At 39.5% G+C, this 19763-nt stretch overlaps 1 long non-coding RNA gene across 1 annotated transcript in view; it reads left to right on the forward strand.

Annotated features, from left to right (window-relative positions):
* LOC143669035 (uncharacterized) overlaps window positions 1–15889 on the forward strand; it is a 69160-nt gene extending 53271 nt beyond the window's left edge. Inside the window, exons 3-4 of the long non-coding RNA XR_013168660.1 lie at window positions 11540–11678; window positions 15705–15889. This is a non-coding gene — a long non-coding RNA (uncharacterized LOC143669035). The remainder of the gene's footprint in view (window positions 1–11539; window positions 11679–15704) is intronic.
* Window positions 15890–19763: the final 3874 nt, after the last annotated feature.

The raw sequence follows: 19763 nt of genomic DNA on the forward strand, positions 1-19763 counted from the left end.
TCTCTCTCTTCCACTAGGTTTGAAGATGAGAGGGTTTAACAGTTGTAGTTACTTTAGAAATCTGGAGAATGCCTGAATCTAATAGGAACGCCACATCCAACATGGTTTAGAGGTAACCCAAAGGAGAGAGACCCATGAGAGGTAGCAGATGGACATATTTGCAGGCTGAATTGGGTGGTACCTGAAGTTACTTTTATCCATAGATCTTTCAGTTAATTGAATCAACACACTTATTTTTGCATAAGGCAATTCTAAATGGGTATTTTGTCCATTGCATCACTTACGCTACTTAAAAATACCCAGAGTTATACTTAATTTTGCCTTGCTGCTTGCCATTGGCAAATAGGACCAAAAAAAAGTTTGTTTTCCATGTCTCTGTATCTCTTCTAACCAATTTACACGCACTGCACTTATTTGCATTATATCCTTTGTTCTTGTATCCCCTATCCATACAAAAATTTAAGCTGTAACTAGATGATTTTTTTTTTCTCTTTGACAGTGAGCTTCAGGCACTTATCTGAAACCTGCTAAGAACAGTGAGGAATTATGTATGAGCCTGTGTACTGAAAATAAAAGAAAGCAAGCTGACATCCTTTCCAAGTTCTAAATTGCTCTTGCCAAGTCTCCCGAATGTCCACCAAGAGGGGAATACATGATCCAATTTGTGGGGGGTCTGTACCTCCATCAGTGTTTGCAAAGTGTGGTCCATAATTCCGTCTCATCAGAACACCCAAGGGTGCATGTCACAATAACAGATTTCTAGGTGTTTTCCTAGCCTTAAAATCCTAATCTCCAAGAGCATGGCCTGATAATGTCAGTTTTAAGAAATTCCCCATGTGACTCATATGCACAGTAAAGTTTGGGAACTCCTGCCCTAGGTTTACCTTATCAGTGTGGAAAGAGGAAATTTACGTAGGTAGTAATTTTCTATCACTGTGAAAAATCCATTCCCCTAATTTAGGGATTATGTCATTGCTTTCCAATGTAAAAGTTGTATGAACCATTAAAGTTATGGGAGGATATTAACCGGTTGGAGTTGGGCAAGCTATAGAGAAAACGGGAAGAATTTTAAAAATGTTTTGCACCTGATTCATTTTAAGGGTCTTGATTTACATCAGTTGTTCTTAACCTCAGCTTCATGTTAGTTTTTCAAAATGTTGATGTCTAGACCACACTGTGGAAGGATGAATTCAGAATCTCATTGCAAGGCAGGGCAGGGAGTGGAGGTGGGACAGGCATGAGTGTGGGAACCATGGATGGCCTATGGATAGGAGATGGTTAGTCAAAGACAATAGAGAAGATTATTTTCAAGGCAAAGCTAATTATTAAGAAACCACTAGAGCTGAAATAACACAAAAGAGGTAAAAAAAAAATCCGTGTCTCCAAAATATCTCTTTACTCCTATATACCTTTTCAAGGCACATTTTCCAGGACTCTTAAGACATGTTTCATACATGCTTATTAATATATCCTAATTTCTCAAAGCCATGATCACACCAGAAACAAGCTTTTTAAATATTTTTCATGAATACCCTCACTTAATTACATTCATTTAACAGAAATATATATTTTAATTCACTATTCCCACATTAGCTGTCAGAAATGTGAGGTGAAGAATTGGTCTCTCCCAAAGCCTTCACAGGAAGCTGAGGGTGTTAGATGGACAAAATCCCTGCTGAGGACCTCGTGCCCTTAATGAGCTCATCAGTGTAAAACTACAGGCAGAAATGCAGTTCAGAATTCACAAGTGGCTTCTTTTTCTCGGTGTCAAAGTGTCACAGCACTGCAGCTGAGCCACGGCTCAATTAATTGATTCTGAATGATTCCTGTTGAGTAATTGTCTTCTCTAAGGGAATGCCAAAGCTATCTGCAAGTAACTGTCACTTCACATCAAGTCTGAATTATGCTGTATAATGGGTTCAGGTGCTTCTAGAAATCGACTGTCATAAAATCCTTGTGTGTGATAACTCAGTGAGATCATGCCGTTCAGATGATGAAAACAAAGTGGTAAATGGGTGACAAGAGAGTGAAGGCGATAAGCTGATACCTTTCGCAGTGCTGATGAGGGAAACAATGTCAAAGAGCTGCCACTGAGTTATGGCTCATCCAGGGTGGTAATTAGCAGCCCCCCGAAAATATTCTTGGGCTCAGCAATGATGTATGAGACAAGGCAAGAGAGAAAAGCCTCACTTACGATTGGTGTAAACTGATTACAGCTAATGGTCGATGCATATCAAAACATAAACCAAGACGTGATATTTCGTGTTTCCTTTGACCCTGTAATTTCCATTTCCAAGAATTTACCCCCAAGGTAAAGCACAAAGGTTACATGCACTCAGGTGCTCACAACTATATTCTTTAGATTACTGCAAACTGAGAAATATCATGAATATTTATAGTACAGGGCTGTGGATAGAACATAGGTATAAAGATATTATGAAAACCTTAAAAATGGTGATATAGATTTATATATATCTTTCTCTCTACATATATATACATTGACATGGAAATCTGTCCAATGTATATGACTAATTGCAAAAAAGTTTGTAAGGCAGAATATAAAGATTTGCTACGTTTATGTAAAAATATATGCATGTATCCATTTGTGCATATAAATATAAAAATGTCTGGAAGAGTATTCATTAGAATTTTAATAATAGTTTTCTCTGAATGGTAGGATTTGGGGGGATTTGTGTCTTCTTCATTGTACTTTTCCACGTTTCTAGAATTTTTACAATGAATATTCAGCAGTTTTACAAAAGCAATAAAGCTATTTGAAAAGAAAGAAAAATAGTAGGAAACTTGATGCAAGCACAGATGAGGCTGCGGAATTTGAAAAAGGGTTTTTATGATTACACCTCCATTCAGAGATGATAATGCTGATGATGGAGGAATTGCATAATAAACATGTACGAGAGCAAAACCATTCATTTACAATTTATTGGGAGTTGCAATATGCACCGTGTGCTGTAGAAACAATGGTCCCAGAGCCTTCTGCTGAGGAGCGGACTTGAAACTGCAATTAAATAAACAAGCACGGAAACATTTGCAAGCAGACTATTTTGGTGAGATTAAGGCCACTTTTGTGGGGGAAATTGTCCATGGTAACGGAGACCCACGACGCTAGAGGAATGAACAGGGTTGAACGCCATTCAGGGGAGTTTATTTTGGCCTGGGAAGAGCTTTCCAGAGGAAATGAATGTGAGAGGTGAATTTAAAAGCGTGAGGTAGACAGCTTGTTGGAGGGCAGGCCAAACAGAACATTTCACAGAGCCTAAAGGAAGGAAGAAGAATATTTTCGCCTCGGGATTTCCAAAGAATAAATGTGAAATGTGTCTCTATTATGTGGTGTCTGCCAAAGTCTGCAGCTTAGCTCTGTCAGGCAGTCATACTTTCCTTAAAATGCTTTGGCAGGTACATTGTGTAGAAACTGCCGTGGGGGGAGTTCACCCCCAGAAACACCACATAAGCAAATCCTTTGGGAAGCCCGAGTTATCTCTTTCAGACCATGGAGATACTTCTGAACGCAGAGGTGAGACACTAAAGGAAAGCTTTGCACCATGCTATATCGGTCTAATTCCTAGTTCCCTACCTAAATGGCGTTATTTTGAGGGTATGCAGCAGTTCTTCTCTTCTCCAAACAATTCCCCACGCGTCCAACTCAGGAGTCTGAATTCCTTTAAATATTCATTTCTTTTGGGCTATACTGAAATATCTCTAAACAAGGGTCAACAAACTAGCATCAGTCCCTTAATTGGAAAATAGAATGCCAAAGGACTGGGAGAAAATTGACGGTGTGGTCTGGTAATGGCCAATCCTTTGGGTGCTGCCTGGCTTGACCTGTATGGCATTCCATCATGAGAGGACTTTTACTTGCTTTTACCGATAAAATGCAGAGAAATGATGTCATGTCAATTCTGAGCCAGCAAGAGACTCAGAAGCTTCCCTTCCGTGGTTCCCAGGGAAGCCAGCTGCCATCCTGAAAAGGATACTAGATGATGAGGCACTATGTAGAGAGAAAGAGGCCACACAGAGCGGCACCAGGGTCCAGACACATAAAGGAAGCCTTCTGGGACCTTCTAACCCAGGAGCTGTCAGCTGAATACGATTGAGCAGGTGGCCCAAGAACCCAGGGAGCTGAAAACCCCCAGTTTGGCCCTGGCTGGATTTCTGGCCTACAGGATCGTGAAAAATAATAAGGGGTTGTTTCACTAAGCCACTGGGGCAGTTCCTTAGGCAGCATAGAGATCCAATACAGGCACCAGTTCTGACCTGCCTTGCAGATGGGCAAAGCCAGCTTCAATACCCAGGGAAAGAATACAGCAGAGAAACGCAGCTTCTAGCCTTTGGGTGTTGGACTAATGTGCATGGCATGGTGAGGGCATCGGGATGCCAGCAAGGTATCAAAAGTCACTGCCACACCTGGGGACCCTTGCTCTTCCCAGCCTTCCCAGCTCAGAACTTCAGACAAACCGTGTCTCGGATCTTACCTCTTAGTCCAGAGATCTCTTCTACTTTACTGTCCAAACTTTTAATCCTTCTGACTGGCCAACTCTGATCTCAGTGTTCCAAGGCAAATTCCTGCTTCCCCAGAGATTAAAATCTGGTTTCTCCCTATTCCTGACCTGGTGAAGCTTCTAAATTGGATGCGTCTATCCTGAAACATTTGGCATTTCTATGCCAACAGATACGAGGAAGAAGGAATCCTAACTCAGTGTAAAGTAGCGCATTGAGTCATGTAAAATGTGAGTGTGTGGGTGGGTTTGAGCATGTGGGCATGCATGAGTGTGTGTGAGAGTATGTGTGACTGTGTTTGAGAGAGTGTGCACGAGTTTGAGTGTATGCGTGTGAATATATATGGCTGTGAGCAAGCGTGTGTGCGCATAGCTTTGTGAGTGAGAGAGAGAGTGTGTGTGTGGAAAGAACAAAGAATTCCAAAGAAAAGAAGACATTCCCTTTTCTCAAGTGGTTCAAAGTCTACAAAGAGAGAGCCAGGACTCAACCAAGACATAGTTAGCATCCAGCAACATTATCAAGGTAAAATTGTCCCGTTAATGTGCTGTCCCGATGAATAAAATGCAATGCTCCAGGGCGGGACACAATGGCTCAGCAGGCAGAGTTCTTGCCTGCCATGCTGGAGACCCAGGTTCGATTCCTGGAGCCTGCTCATGCAAAAAAAAAAAAAAAAAAAAAGTATGCTCCAACTAAGAGGGAATGACTGCTACTTTTCTTGTTTTTCTTTTAGTGGTGATGAGGTCACCCGGGGATCCCAGTTGCCTTGGTGAGCAAACATCTGTAATTAAAAGCTGGCTAGAGAGAGCAAGGAGGGAGGTTCTGTGGCCCAAGAACAGGTCTTTTCTTAAACAAAGCTGCTTAGACATTAAATTCACAATAGTTTTACATTTACAAAGTGTACACACTGGCTGGTCATAAGCAGGGCCTTCTAACCAGAGAATCCCCTAAAGGCAATAGGAACCTGAGATGGAGGTCCCAGCTGGAAAAAGGCTTGAGGGCGGTTAGAGACCCCCTTGAAGAGATTACACCAGGCAACGCCTTCCACACGTGAGAACCGATCAGGCTGGGAAGGAAATGACCTACTACTGAATCGCAGTCTTAATTAGGTGACCAAGCCCTACCACAGTCAATTCAGTATTTTTCTATCACCTAAACAGCTGGTTCAGGTCACTGGGCCAAAAGACAGGACATATGTGATTTCAAAAAAAAATGGCTCTGAAAAAAGGTGGAGCATTCTCAACAGTTGAATGGATGAACAAAATGTAGTATAAACACACTATGGAATACTATTATTAATTGACAGCAACTAATAATATCAATATTAATAAGATATTAATAGAATATTAATGTCTTATTCATTTCATTTAAAAAGTGATGTTTTAATATATTCTACAAGGCTCATCATGATGGATTAACCTTGAAGATGTTATGCTAAAGAAGGCAGACTAGAAAAGTGACAGATATTGTAGGGTACTGCTTAGATGAAATGTCAAGAACAGGCACAAATTCATAGAGCAGAACCTAAGTAGGAAGTTACCAGGGGCTGAGGGAAGGGAGGAAATGGGGAAGTTTTTGCTTAATGGGTACAGAGTTTCTGTTTGGGGTGATGAAAAGGTTTTGGCAATGGATGGTGGTGATGACAGCACAATATCGTTAAGGCAATTAATACTGCTGAGTTGTACACCGGGAATGATTGAAATGCAGGTTTTGCTATATAAAGATTACCACAATTTTAGAAAATGGCTCTGAACGGCAGGTCTCGTGTGTGTGTATTGAAGAGAATTATGAGAGAGAAAGACACTCTGTAAATTTCACGTGGCTTTAAAAAAGTGGCTCCAAACTCTTCTGTTTTAACGGGACTTTGGACCCGAAATGCTCACCACTGTTTTCCTCCTGGTCAGGTGCTTGCATCCAGGCAAGGAAGGAGATTGGCACATCCTGCAGCCTGTTATCTCTACCAGGCAGCTGTGGCTAGACCTTCCAAGGGCTTTGGGTGGCTTCCTCAGGGGCAGGCGAAGACACCTGGCTTCCTGCCACCTTGGGGCTGAAGCTCAGTTCCACCCCGTGAGAGCTGCGTGGTTTTGAGCAGGTCAGCTGGAAGCCTGAATAAAGGGGACAGTCATCGGACCACCCTCACTGAGGCATTGCTCTGTGATGTTCTTAAATCTACGCCTGCAGAAGGCGCGATTGCTCATTTAAAGGCGGCTATTACAGTCACCGTTTTTAGGAGTCTGCCCCATCTGTGGGAAGAAGTGATGCTGTAATGTGCTTTGAGACATCTTGGGAAATTTCTCCACGGGCGGAAGTGTACCCACGCAGTCTGTTGTGGATGCCCGAAGTTCCTCATTAGAGTACTTCTCTGGTTTCTCAGGAATAGTCCTTGATGCAAAATAAAAAATATACAGCATGGCATCTCCAGAAGTGACCTGCAGTGCCCCCACTCCATGGATGAATATATTGTGCTCCAAGACACGCCCCGCTCTGGTATGAGGTCCTGGGCTCCTCATGACGTATACACTTTACTCTTGGGGGGGGGGTGTGTGTGTGGGGGTGTGTGCGTGTGCATTTTAGTGGGGCACAACCTTCTTGTATATATAGGTGCATAACATGATGTCATGCTGTGACACTTCACCTATGCATCCAAAAATGGGGGCTTCGGGAGCTCTCTGCGTCCCCTGGAGTTAGATGCAAAATTGTCCGGGTGCATAAGTGCATATTTGGAACCAAAAGATCCATAGTTTTTGTTAGATTCTCAAAAGGCTCTAGAATTAAAGGGACAGCAAAGCAGACTCTGCCCTGCAAAACCTCCTTCCAGCACAGTGGGTTTGCTGGGAACTGGAGAGACCTTGGGTGTGTCCCACCTCGGGGACAGGGGAAAGCCCTAGGTGGAGAAGCAAAGCATGACACCAGTAATAGTCAGAAAACACCAAGGGCCCCTGGTGTGCTGAAGTCTCAGTGTATGAAAAGAGCCAAACCAAACCCTACTGACTCACAATTTGCCTCTGGAAGCAGCCCTGGGGTAAACATGCAGCCAGAATAAAGAATAATTTTGAAAAGCATGGTCTGGGGTGAGAGTAAAGTCTCAGGGAACCCTTCCATGGGGCAATTCTCAAGTGCAGGGGGCTGCTTTCCAGCTAACTTTTTCATTTTACAACAATTCCCTCATCTATAAACCAGGAGAGTGGAAGATTAGAGGTTCCTCGCTTGTAGAAACTAGAGGTTCCTTAAAGCTTTTTCTTTCCAATCCTAGAATAAAATGATTCTAATGATTTTTGAAGTCTTCCTCACTCCCTAGTACTTCCCCTTGCTCAAGAGGGAAACCTGGTGGAACCAGGTGGTGTGGGACTTAAAGATTCTGTATTTTGGGGTTAGGGCTGCCAGCTGATAAAATACAGGATGTCCAGTTAAATTCAAATTTCAGACAAACAAATAATTGTTTAGTATAAACATGTCCTCAAAATTGCATGGGACATTCTTATACTAATATATATATGATGTAGCTTTCACAATGTGACTGTAAATATATATATATATATTAGAATATGTATATATATATTCATTGTTTAAAACTCAAATTTACCTGAGAGCTCTGTATCTTAATTTGCTAAATCTGGCAACCCTATTTGGAGAGGAGCAGTCTAAGTAAAAGAACACAAATTATGAATATAAAATTAAAAACAAATGCGAAGATTTGTAAGAATAAGAAAAGAAATCACAGGAAATTACTCCTTTGGATCCCTTTCTTCAGAGACCTATTTAAGCAAGTTAAACATCCTATACTAACTGATACTTGGTGCCCTGGGCAAGTAAATTCACAAAACCCGAGGTATTATGGAAAATTCAGATCTGCTGGGATGTTTACATTTTTTCTCTTTATTTCCCTTGTTTCACTTGGTTTTTATGGCAGCTTCTCAAACTACACAATTGGGTATTTTTGTAACTCAGTGTCTTCATCCTTTGAAATGTTTTTCCTCTCTTTTCTCCATTCTGGAGGTTGAATTTTTAGAATGTCAGTTTCATGTCAAAACAGAACTTAAATAATGTTTGTAGAACAGTATAAGCTTTTCAAATTAAAACTATTTTAGAAACATTATATTATTCTATTAATGATATGGGTAATTTTGATAACTCTCTAGTTTCTACGTTTTATGAAGTCTGAAAGGAGAAATGAGGAATAACATATTTTTCCTTCATGTGGTACAGAAATATTTGTACTTTTTAGAAATATTTAATTATGACTATAACCTGTAATATATAAAATATGTGCACACATGCACACACATATCTGGATGTATTTAATGTTTCTGAAGGCTATGCAGAATTATCTTAAAAGCACAACCAATTTTGCCAAATTGAGACTAGTGGGAAATCAGTCAATTTAGAAAAAATCGTTCTGCCATAAACATGTATAAAAAATTTCTGTGGGATAAAATATATGTATATTTAACACATTATTATATGCTGGGTACCTTCTTTGTTCTTCATTTTGAACTTAAATCGGTAGGTTCAATCGTACCTTAATTGAAAGAAGGTATTTTTGAGAATTATTACATGATTTCACATTATTACAGCAGATAATGTTTTTGACCTTGAAAATCCTTAAAACTCTTCCCAATAGTGCTAGAAATTGACTTAAAATGTAACAGAATAGGAAATAAAAAGGATTGTAGAAGAAAATGAAAGTGATTTAAGATGGCTAATATGAGCAATCGGGGGGAACGGGGGAGGCAGGAGAAGACAGGGCAAGTAGTCTGGGAAATGGATTAAGTATCAAGGAATGAAATCTTCCAAGGGCTGTTAGATTTTGATTGAAGCCTGCTTCCCAAAGGTGTCCATCTACTTAACAATTTTTGAAAAATGGTTTAAAACAAGTTGTGCAATATATTACTGGGTGCATGGTGGTAATTGAATCAAATAGTTGGCCATTCTAGAGATACCAATCACATAATGTCATCATTTGTACAGCCATTTCCTTGTTTTCTTTGCCTACAAAATGCTTGAGATATTACATTGGCATGTGTGCACCTGTGGTGATAGCAGTGGTAGCGCTAGTGTGGACATGCGTGTACGCATGCATGAAATAATAGTTGTAGGGTGTGAATACCACATAACTGCTGCAACCACCTTCAGGACAATCATCTTGCTTTTTATTGTATAAATTCACAATTACACGTTGAATTACTAATGCATTCTTTCATGGAAATATTCAACAATGAATAGAATTATATCATTATTTAATCTTTAACTCTGCCTTCCTTTTTGTTTATGCAATAATCAAATGCCAAGTAGTTATTTACACTATTTTAAGGTTCTTAGTTCTTTTCGCTCTAAATTGGCTCTTTCTTGTGCAGATAATTAAGCACATATCTTTTATGCACATACCTTTAATGCTTATGATTTTTTTCTTGGATTTGAATATGTAGCCATGCACATTATTCATGTGTGTAGCTTTAGCTAGAGGAAGGAAAAAAGAAATAACAAATATTGCCTTCCCAATCATTCTTTTCCATATTGTCCGAGACAATGATTGTTTTATAGGCTAAAACCACTGATAACTACCCCCTCTCTTTTTCAGTAATAGCATCTCCTCTTGTTATGTTGCTGATAGTTTTCTTTCTCTGATTGTAACTCTCCCAAGTTTGGTTGTTATTCGGTAGCCATTTGTTGTGGGTTAAAGTCATTGTATTTTCAAAACTCTGCCTAATTACAATTATTCAACTTTCCAATATAGCAGCTTCCTGCAGGATTCTCCAGCTTTGCATAATATATCCTAGCTTAAATTAGTTGCAGTAAATGATGCTTCACAGAAAGACTTACATGCACTGTTAACTGAAGGCAGGAATGGCAGAATACATTTTCCACATCATTTGTAAGTATGAAAAGTCTAATTGTTAGGTTGCCTAGCATTTGAACAGTCAAATGGAACCTTCTGTTTAACAATAAGAGAAAGTTTGCATCAGTCTTAAAAAACATGCAAGCTTCCTTTTTTGTTTATTTGTCTTCAGTTGCAGAGAAATTTATACATTTAGGAATGAATGAAAGCTGCTTGAAGGAGCAGGAAAAGAAATTAAAGAACCTGACAAAATTCACATTCCTCAAATTGGTAAAAATGTTAACATTTGACCATTCTAAGTTTAAGAGGCCCTTCATACATTGTCAATGGGAGTATAACTAGGACTGCCTGAGAATTAATTTGACAATATTGAGTCATGTTCCTATCATCTAGCCATATCACTCCTCAGAATATGCCCTAGAGAAACTCAAGTCCACATGCACAAACAGATACAAACCAGAATGTTCATTACAGCATGTAGAAATGGAAAAATTTGGAATGGGAACGGAGCATAAATGTATACAAACATTTTAGTGTACTTAGATATTAGAATATTATACAGAAGGTAATATGAATAAACTACATGGGTTAATATAGATCAATATCAGAAATATGATATTGAGGAGAAAAGCAAGTTACTGACAGCTATGCTCAGTGCAATGCCATTTGTATAAAATCTAAAGCAAGAATAAAGCAATATTGCAAATACACACAAAAGACGTATAGTTAAAGTACAAAAAAATGTATGGGAAATAAAAGTCCTAAAATAAGGATAGTAGTTGTCCCTGGGGAAGAAGAGAGGACAAAGAGGATCAGGTATGTAACATGTGTTACCTGCATCTGTGATATATTATTTCTTTTTTAAAAAAGAATAGCTGAGCAAGGCAGCTGGTCAAAGAAAAATCAACAAAGTAGTGGCTCTACTGCAAAGGCAAGAATGAATAAAGAATTAATTAAAAAATAAAGATTAAAGCAGATGCCATTGATAGCAATAAGAAACAATTCTCAGTGGATACAACTGAGATGAAAATGAAAATTGCTGAGCCTGCTCAAAATGGTGGTTCTTTATTCTCTGGATTTAATCAGACTGTGCATTCAGTTGTGAAGTAAAGGGGAAATAGCATTAAAGTTTTGTTGTGTTTTATTTTTTTTATTTAATTCTCTGGGCATGCTACTTCTCTATTAATACAGGAACCCTTCCTTGGTTTGACTTTCTCGATGGATGAGCTTTTCAAATGGATAAGCTGCTATTCCATGACACATCCCCCAGATGTCTGCAAACCTCACCAAGTTGCCTGCCAGCCTTTCTCCTCCTTCACAGCTGCTCAAGGTCAGCACTTCTCAGACTTAGGTTGACCCCACACTGAACCAGGCATTCTGACCCTTTGGGCCTCCTTCAACTCTATCAAGCTGTTCTGCATTGTCTGTCTGTCCTTTCTACTGGCCCTGCCTTCCCTGAGCTCAGGGACGAGGTCTGATGCATCCCCATGCCTATAACGTGACTTGAAACACACAGGAAGTGTCTGATAAAATGAACTAAACTGAGTAAAGACTGATAATCCAAATTAGGTACAATTTGTTAAATTAAAAATATATTGTGTTATTGCATTGGTAAAATCCTCACCCAAGGATTAAAGAGAAGCATCCAGCTTCTTCATTTTATGATGTAATTTGGGGTGCCATCATCTTCTGCAATTCCCTTTTTCCTGCCCTGGTCTGTCCTCTATATCATCTAGCCTGAAATAGTCATTTCCTTGCATCTGGGCTGATAAAGCAATTGCAGAGATTTTTCATGCAAATAACTCAAAAGGTCGGCGGTAAGCATAGGTTTTCTATAGTTCCACATGGCTATGTCTATTCTGCAACTAGACAAATCCATCACATGTTGGAGTTTAAGGATGTTCATTAGCTTACAGTGTTTCCTCTGCAAAATGTTTGCCGTCACTGAAAATCTGACCTCCCCCTTCATGAAAATAGTCGCCTCAATGTTGCATCAGGGCTCTACCATCTGGTAAACAACCCCAGTTTCAGTGAGGGAACCTGGAATGTGGGTCTTTCATGCTTCCCAGACATTTATAACCTGCTACTAAAGGGGGCAGATCTACTTGTGAGCAGTAACTCACGCAAGGACAGATGTAACTTGTATGGTCCCCCATTGGATTATCTTTTTTTTTCCACTGGATTATTTTATCACCCATTAGAACTTATTTCTGTCCTTACCATAAGGCTGAGCCTATTAACAAGAAATCGCTTTTGAAATGGAAAGATATGTACGGAGGCAATGCTTGGAAGTCAGACATGGAGTAGGCTACAGGAAAGATAGATTGCATCAGACCCAACAGCGTGGTGCACCCCAATCGAAGGAAGCACCCACAAACTCTCGGACTGCGCTCCAATTCTTTAGCCAGGCCCCGAACCTTTGTGCACTGGCCCTGTGTGTTAGTTAGATTCAGTTGTCAACTTGGCCAGGTGAGCATACCTAATCTCGTTGCTGCGGACATAAGCCAACGGTACTTGAACCTCATCTGTTGCCAATTACATCTGTAGTCAGCTAGGAGGCGTGTCTGCTGCAATGAGTGACGTTTGACTTAATTGGCTGGTGCTTAAATGAGAGAGCGCAATATAGCACAGCCTAAGCAGCTCGGCATTCCTCATCTCAGCAGCACTCGCAGCTCAGCCCAGGCCTTTGGAGATGCAGAAAGAAGTCACCCGGGGAAAGTTGTTGGAACCCAGGGGCCTGGAGAGGAGACCAGCAGAGACCATCCTGTGCCTTCCACATAAGAAAGAACCTCAGTGGAAAGTTAGCTGCCTTTCCTCTGAAGAACCAACAAAATAAATCCCCTTTTGTTAAAAGCCAATCCGTCTCTGGTGTGTTGCATTCCGGCAGCTAGCGAACTAGAACACCCTGTAAGTGAGCCCACCAGGAGGACAGAAGGAGAGGCTTTGGGGGAGAATTGAAAACTCTCACTGGGCTCTGGTAAGGGGTAAAGAAGAGGAACAGCGACTGCTTACGAAATAGAAAAACAGCAGAGAAGACACAGAAGGAGCATTAGTAAGTGTAGGAGGCAAGGGAAGCTAAGGTTTCCAAGGGCCCTTCCACAGCCCTGGGAAGGAGATGCTTAGAGCTTCTGTGGCCAGGACCTGGGCATTGTCAAAGAGAAGAAAAACTGCCAAGGGCAGTCTTGACTGAGAGCAACAGAGAAATCTTGCAGCTATTGGGTTAAAGAAGGAATTTCCCAGCTGAGGTGGTTCTTTGTTTGCAAGGGAAATTCCAAGTTTAGTATTCTTATTTGAGACTTATTTTAAGACTTTTGAGATTTTTTTGTTATTGAAATTAGAGTTGTGACATTGTACTTTTGCTAAAAATGTTAAAGTCGAATTATAAGAGCAAATTTGAAATGGTGTTTATGTCTAGAAGTAAATTGTTAAAAATCAAAGAATTATTATTTTTTCAACTTAATGAAAAAATTTTAACACTTTAACTACAAGTCTTTTTTTCAACTTAAGCTTTAACATAAACATGGACAAATATGGTCATTAGCTGTGAAGACATGAAGAATGATCAAGATTTCCAAATGTAAGGAAAATATCTTAATTCCCATTTGGGATGTTAGAATGTACATATTTCAATTAGTTTGTCTCCATGAAGTGAATCAGTTTTTAAATGTCCAGAAGGTTGTAAAGAAGAGGTCAGCTACACCACTGGAGAATGGTGGGTCAACAGCCACATTCACAATTAGCATATGGTCACCAGCAGCGCTGACCAGGGCAGCTGCACGTGCAAAGGTCCAGGTTCCCTAGAATTCCAAGAGAAGCCCCCTGGGGCTGACATGACCTGTTTATCACAAGTCACCTTGAACCAGGGGACAGATGTGAGATTGACCTGAGTCAGAGAAACTTTTTTTTTTAATCAGAAAGATACAACAAAGAGACATATGCACAAGTTCAGAGGAAAGAGGCAAACAACAGAACAAGTTGTTTCAATAGGATGACCTCTTATTTTCCCTTAGCCATCCTGCTCATATAGAAATCTGTTTTTCACAATATCGTAAGCTAAGGTGTCACCCCTCCCCACACTCCCCACCTGTTCTCACTCAATCTCTATCCTAATCACAAGATCAATGACAGATTTCTTTTACCCCTTTACACAATCTTCCAAGAACACTCAGCAAGGGATGTTCATTCACATCTGATAAGCTCAATGAATAAGCTCTTCAAATGGAAAAGCTGCTGTTCCATGATACAACATTCCCTGGAATTACTCAACACTGGCCACTTTGCAACGTGAACCATGCCCCAAGTTGGTTAACTACGTCATACATTCTACCATCATTTATATCAGTTCCTAGGTTCCTTTTTTTATTCCCAGAAGGGGCAAGTTCCCATGTAGTTCTAAAGAATAAACATGAGCCCAAATTCAAAACTCATGGGAATTCTTTAGCATGCAAACATTTGCAAAAGAAAACTGTTTGCATGCAGTTTCAACAACATGTTTCTTTTTTTATAATTCAAAAGAGCGGTATTCAGAACCACTATTGGGAAGTTTTGTCCACAAAGAAAAACACTCCATTATACCTACATATAAAATCCTGCCCATGTGAGAACTAAGAAACAAAATGAGCAGTTCTCAAAGTGTAGGATCTGCTGAAGATCCCAAAGCCTTTTTAGGGGTTCCACAAGGTCAAAACTGCTCTGCTAATAATACCAAGATGTTATCTGACTTTTCTCCCTTTCACTGTCTCATGAGCATACACTGATATTTTCCAAAGGCATGTAGTATGACAATAGACTCAACAGACAAAATGCATAAGCAGATATGAGAACCCAGCTGCCTTCTATTAAGCCAGACATTGAAGAGATTTGTAAAAAGTTACTACAATACTACTTTTCTCACTTATTATTTTTGTCTTGGAAAATGCAAGACTTTTTCATTAAGGCCCATCATTGATATTATTGTCATAGTTTATTATTGTTATTTTAAATGGGTTAATAAATAAATATTTTTAAAAATTTCTCAGTATTAATTTCTAAGACAGTAAATACTGATAGATATATCTACCTTAAAAATGATTTTGGAAGTCTTCAATCATTTTTAAGAGCATAGGCTTTCTGAAATCAAAATTTCTGAGGATTTGCTGAATTACACAAATGTGTAGGTCCCATATGGTCAGCTAGGAGATGTTTCCATTAGAAAAAACAAAACAAAATGCTTTCAAGAAAGACATTGTTTCAAAAAAAAATGGGTTCTATCCCTGGAAGGGGAGTTTTCCATATAAAAGCCTCTTGACTGACTTTCAGTTAGTTGTCTCTGAGCTACTTTCCTCTGATTTCAACATCTTCTCTCCTTCCCTTTCAGCAAACAAAGTAGAAGCGGGGTGACAGCCTTCAGGCCCTACATTTACTATGCTTGGAAAAGGCTTACCTTGGATCCCTGGCCACCTCAATTTAAGCAACTGCATCCAAGCAAACTCCTTCTACGGTCTCACCTTCTCTGCGTACTGATCTAAAATTCATCATATTTGAGTTCTCCTTGGAGTAAGAGCAACCATTCCAAATACATATCTCGTTTCTGATGGCAAAGAGTTCCCTGTGATCCTTTATCAATGTAAATGTTCCCAGGTCTCACCCCACATGCAAGGAATCAACAGCACACAGGGCTGAGTGGAGGGCATCTATGCTCTTACAAGATCCTGCTGTGATCCCTTAAGCATGCTGTCTCCAAGAAGCCACTGTTGGCATGCAGGTTATTTGGAAGAGAAAGGAGTGTCTGGAGGTGCATCTCCTTCCACATAGGAGCACAGATTATCCTATCTATGCCTCGAGTTACAAGGAAGAGAGTAGCTATGGCACCACCAAGCTTCTATGGGTGAAGTCAGGCCTAGGTGGAGAATGAAGAGGTCATGAGCATACAGGAGCCAGAGCAAGCCAATAGGCCAGATGTCATGACATTTGATTGGGAATGGTGACTGGTGGAAGGGAAGAGGAAGGAATGTGTGATAAATTGGAGGAAATAGAATGTCAAAAAGGAGATTCCAAAAGTGCTGACCTCTCAACATTTCCTAGGTACAGTTTTGCTCAGAGCCAGCCCTCGTTGTATAGTCAAGACCCATCACAAACTTTTTAGTACCCAAAAATATAGTTCTGATGAAGTTTCTCCATAAACAAGCAAAGGTTATTGTAAAAGCCAGAAAGAGATGTCACATAAATAAGACATGGAAAGATCATGTAAATAAGTTATGAAGGTGGGCATAGTAAAAATCAGATAAAAGATCAACTACATTTTTACCTACATAGCACATGTGTTTGGGAAGAGAAACCCTGTGTTTACATCTTCTCCTGGCCTGGTAGAACAGGCACCTGGGAGCCAGAAGAAGGCTGGTTATTCCATTGTTTATAAGGTCCCCACTGTCAGGGACCTTATAAAAACCCTGTCAGAGAAAATTTCAAGAGTGTTTATAGCTCTTATTAATCTTTTCTTTGATGTTGATGCCACAAATCAGAAGTCATTGGAGCCTTAATGCAAAATAGTTTAAGACATAACCTGGAGTGGAATCCTAATCCTCTTCCAATCTTTGAATTATCTCCAACTGCAAGTTGCTTTCAAAGAATGGGTTGACCAATTGTTTCTTTCCTTGGTTCCTTCTGTTCTTGAGCATCCTATGAACATGCAGGTCATTCACATATTGATGGTTTTTAAACTAAACCATTACATTTCAGCAAAGGGCTGATGAATATGGAAAGATGGTGAACAGAACAAAATCTGCCTTATTGAGATGATTTGTGGTTGCCAGAATACTTTCAACCTTCACTTATTTTTATTGCACAAACAGGATCAAACCACTCTAGCAAGTCTTTCCTAGGTTTTACAACACATTTACAAGCTGAAATCTGTGTGACAAAGAGCACTTTTGCACCATGAACATCTTGGATAATGAGAGAGGTAGGAGGAATTCAATTCAGTCCCAGGCTATAGTGTCTTTATGAAGTTCCTTGCTCTCTCTGCCTTAACCTTCCTCATTTCCAGAGAGAAGATAGGAAAAGAAAGGAAAAGCAAAGTATATTGACCATATATGGGCCTTTCAGAAGACGGTCTACAGGACTACCGAATGCCTGATGGGATTGTAGTAGTTAGGTTCAGGTATCAACTTGGCCAGGTGATGATGCCCAGTTGTTCTGTTGCTGTGGACTTAAATCAAAGATTGAAAAAGTCATCTATGGCTGATTACATCTGTAGTCGGCTAAGGGAGTGTCTTCTGCAATGAGTGAGGCTTAATTTAATTAGCTGGAGGCTTAAAAGAGAGAAGTAGGAAGAGAAAGAAATAGCTTAGCACTGTTCCAAGGAGATCAGACCCAGACATTTGGAGATGCAGAAAGGAATCAACCCAGGGAAAGCCATTTGAACCCAGAAGATGGGAGAGAAGGTCCGTAGACTTCACTGGATGCCTTCCCAAGTGAGAGAAGAACTCAGATGAACGGTACCTGCCTTTCCTCCATAGAACTGTAAATTTGGAACTAACTAAATCCCCTTTATAAAAGCCAGTCCATTTCTGGTGTATTGCATTCTGGCAGTACTATCAAACTAAAATGGAGATGTACAATTCCCTTTTCACTGATTTGCTGCTAAGAAAGAATTCCATTGCTCATTTTTGGCAGATATAATATACTTTCAAATACATCAGACCTATTAAAGAAATGACCTTTCCAGACTTTTTAACAACAGATGTTCCGAGCTAGCATACATGCTCAACAAACATTTTTTTACAAGCCATACCTTGCATATTTGTAAAAAATCACTAGTTTCATAAAAGTAGGCAACATCAATGATCCTGTTAGTTTGAACCATCCGATACCTTACTTTATACTGAGAAATTTTTTGTCCCTCTCAGATCCATCAAAAAATCTTTCGTGTGGCAAGTATTCACTGAATGGCAGATGAAGAAATGTTTACCCATGCTCTGTATATCCGCTTAATTGGACTTGACCTGTAAATGAAGTCTTCTGAGCTATTCAGAGAGCTCTTTCTAGATTTCACTTCATGTGCTCAAAGCAGGGGGTGTCTTCACTATACCAGGGACCCCTCCACCTATGCATTAGTGAGGAGAGGATAAACTGGGATCCCATAGTATGGTGAAATGGGCTGCACCCCAATGGCATTGCAGGGCAGAGCTCCAGTGGAGACCTAAGAGGTAGATGTTCTCTCTTCAGATCACCCTAGAGTTAATCTTTTAATTGATTCTTTAAAAATTTAAAAATCCCTAGATTTAAAATATATATTTTTAAATAATTATTTTTAATTATGGTGAAATATACATAATATAAAAATCATTTTAACCATCTTAAGTGGACCATTCTTTGACAATAAGTACATTAACAATACTGTATAGCTTTCACCACTATCTAGTTCCTCACTATTTTCATCATCCAAAATCAAAACTCATATTCATTTAGCAATACTTCCCCATTCCTTCTCCCTTCACCCGTGGTGAACACTATTCTGCCTTCTGTATTTCTGAATTTGCTTATTCCCAGTATTTCATGCAGAAGGAATCATGCAGTATCTATCCTTTTGTATCTGGCTTATTTCACTCAACACGATGTCATTTAACCAGGCATTCATTCATTCATTCTTTCATTCAATAAACATCTATTTGTACCAACTCCAACCTTGGGATAGGAACTCTGTTAATTTCTTAACAGCTGAAATGTATTATTGATTTGTGTGGGATTCTGGACCTTCTGTTTGTATCTGTGCATGTGCTTACTTATTTGTTTGCGTATTTGCTTATATAGTTATGAATCATAATTTGCTTGAGGGCAGGGGCTGTGTTTTACTTATGTTTTACTTTGCTCATAGCCTAGTACAGATTTTGTAGATAAAAGTTTTGCTCAATAAATGTTGAAATAATGTTAGATGAATCGCATCAACTTCCCTAATATTTTTGCGGCAAATTATAGTTAAAACATATCCCGTCAGTATAAAATTCAAAGTGATGGGAAAATTCTTATAGAAGAATTGGGAAAGGGCATTAACATACAGTTAAGGCAAATTAAACTGTAAATTAGGCTCTGAGCTTCCTGATAACCAGGATAAAAGGAATATTTGGCAAGGTAGATTGGAAATATAGATTATTGATTCAGGATTGTTGGGGTCCGGCTTTTCAGAAACGTCATCTATTACAAATATGTTATTCCTTATTGCATTACAGGACTTTGCCAAATATATTATATATTTTTCTTGAGATAATTAATAGAGGAGAGTACCCAATGGCAAAAAGGCAGATGTGGTGGTGTGAAGTCATATGGACACTAGAAAAGTCCATGTTCTTTTAATGTATTCCTGTGGGTACAGACCTGTCGAGGGTGAGAACTTCCAGTTAGGTTATTTCCACTGAAATGTGTCCCACCCCATTCAGCG

Source organism: Tamandua tetradactyla, chromosome 25 (assembly GCF_023851605.1).
Source record: "Tamandua tetradactyla isolate mTamTet1 chromosome 25, mTamTet1.pri, whole genome shotgun sequence".
Lineage (NCBI taxonomy): Eukaryota > Metazoa > Chordata > Mammalia > Pilosa > Myrmecophagidae > Tamandua > Tamandua tetradactyla.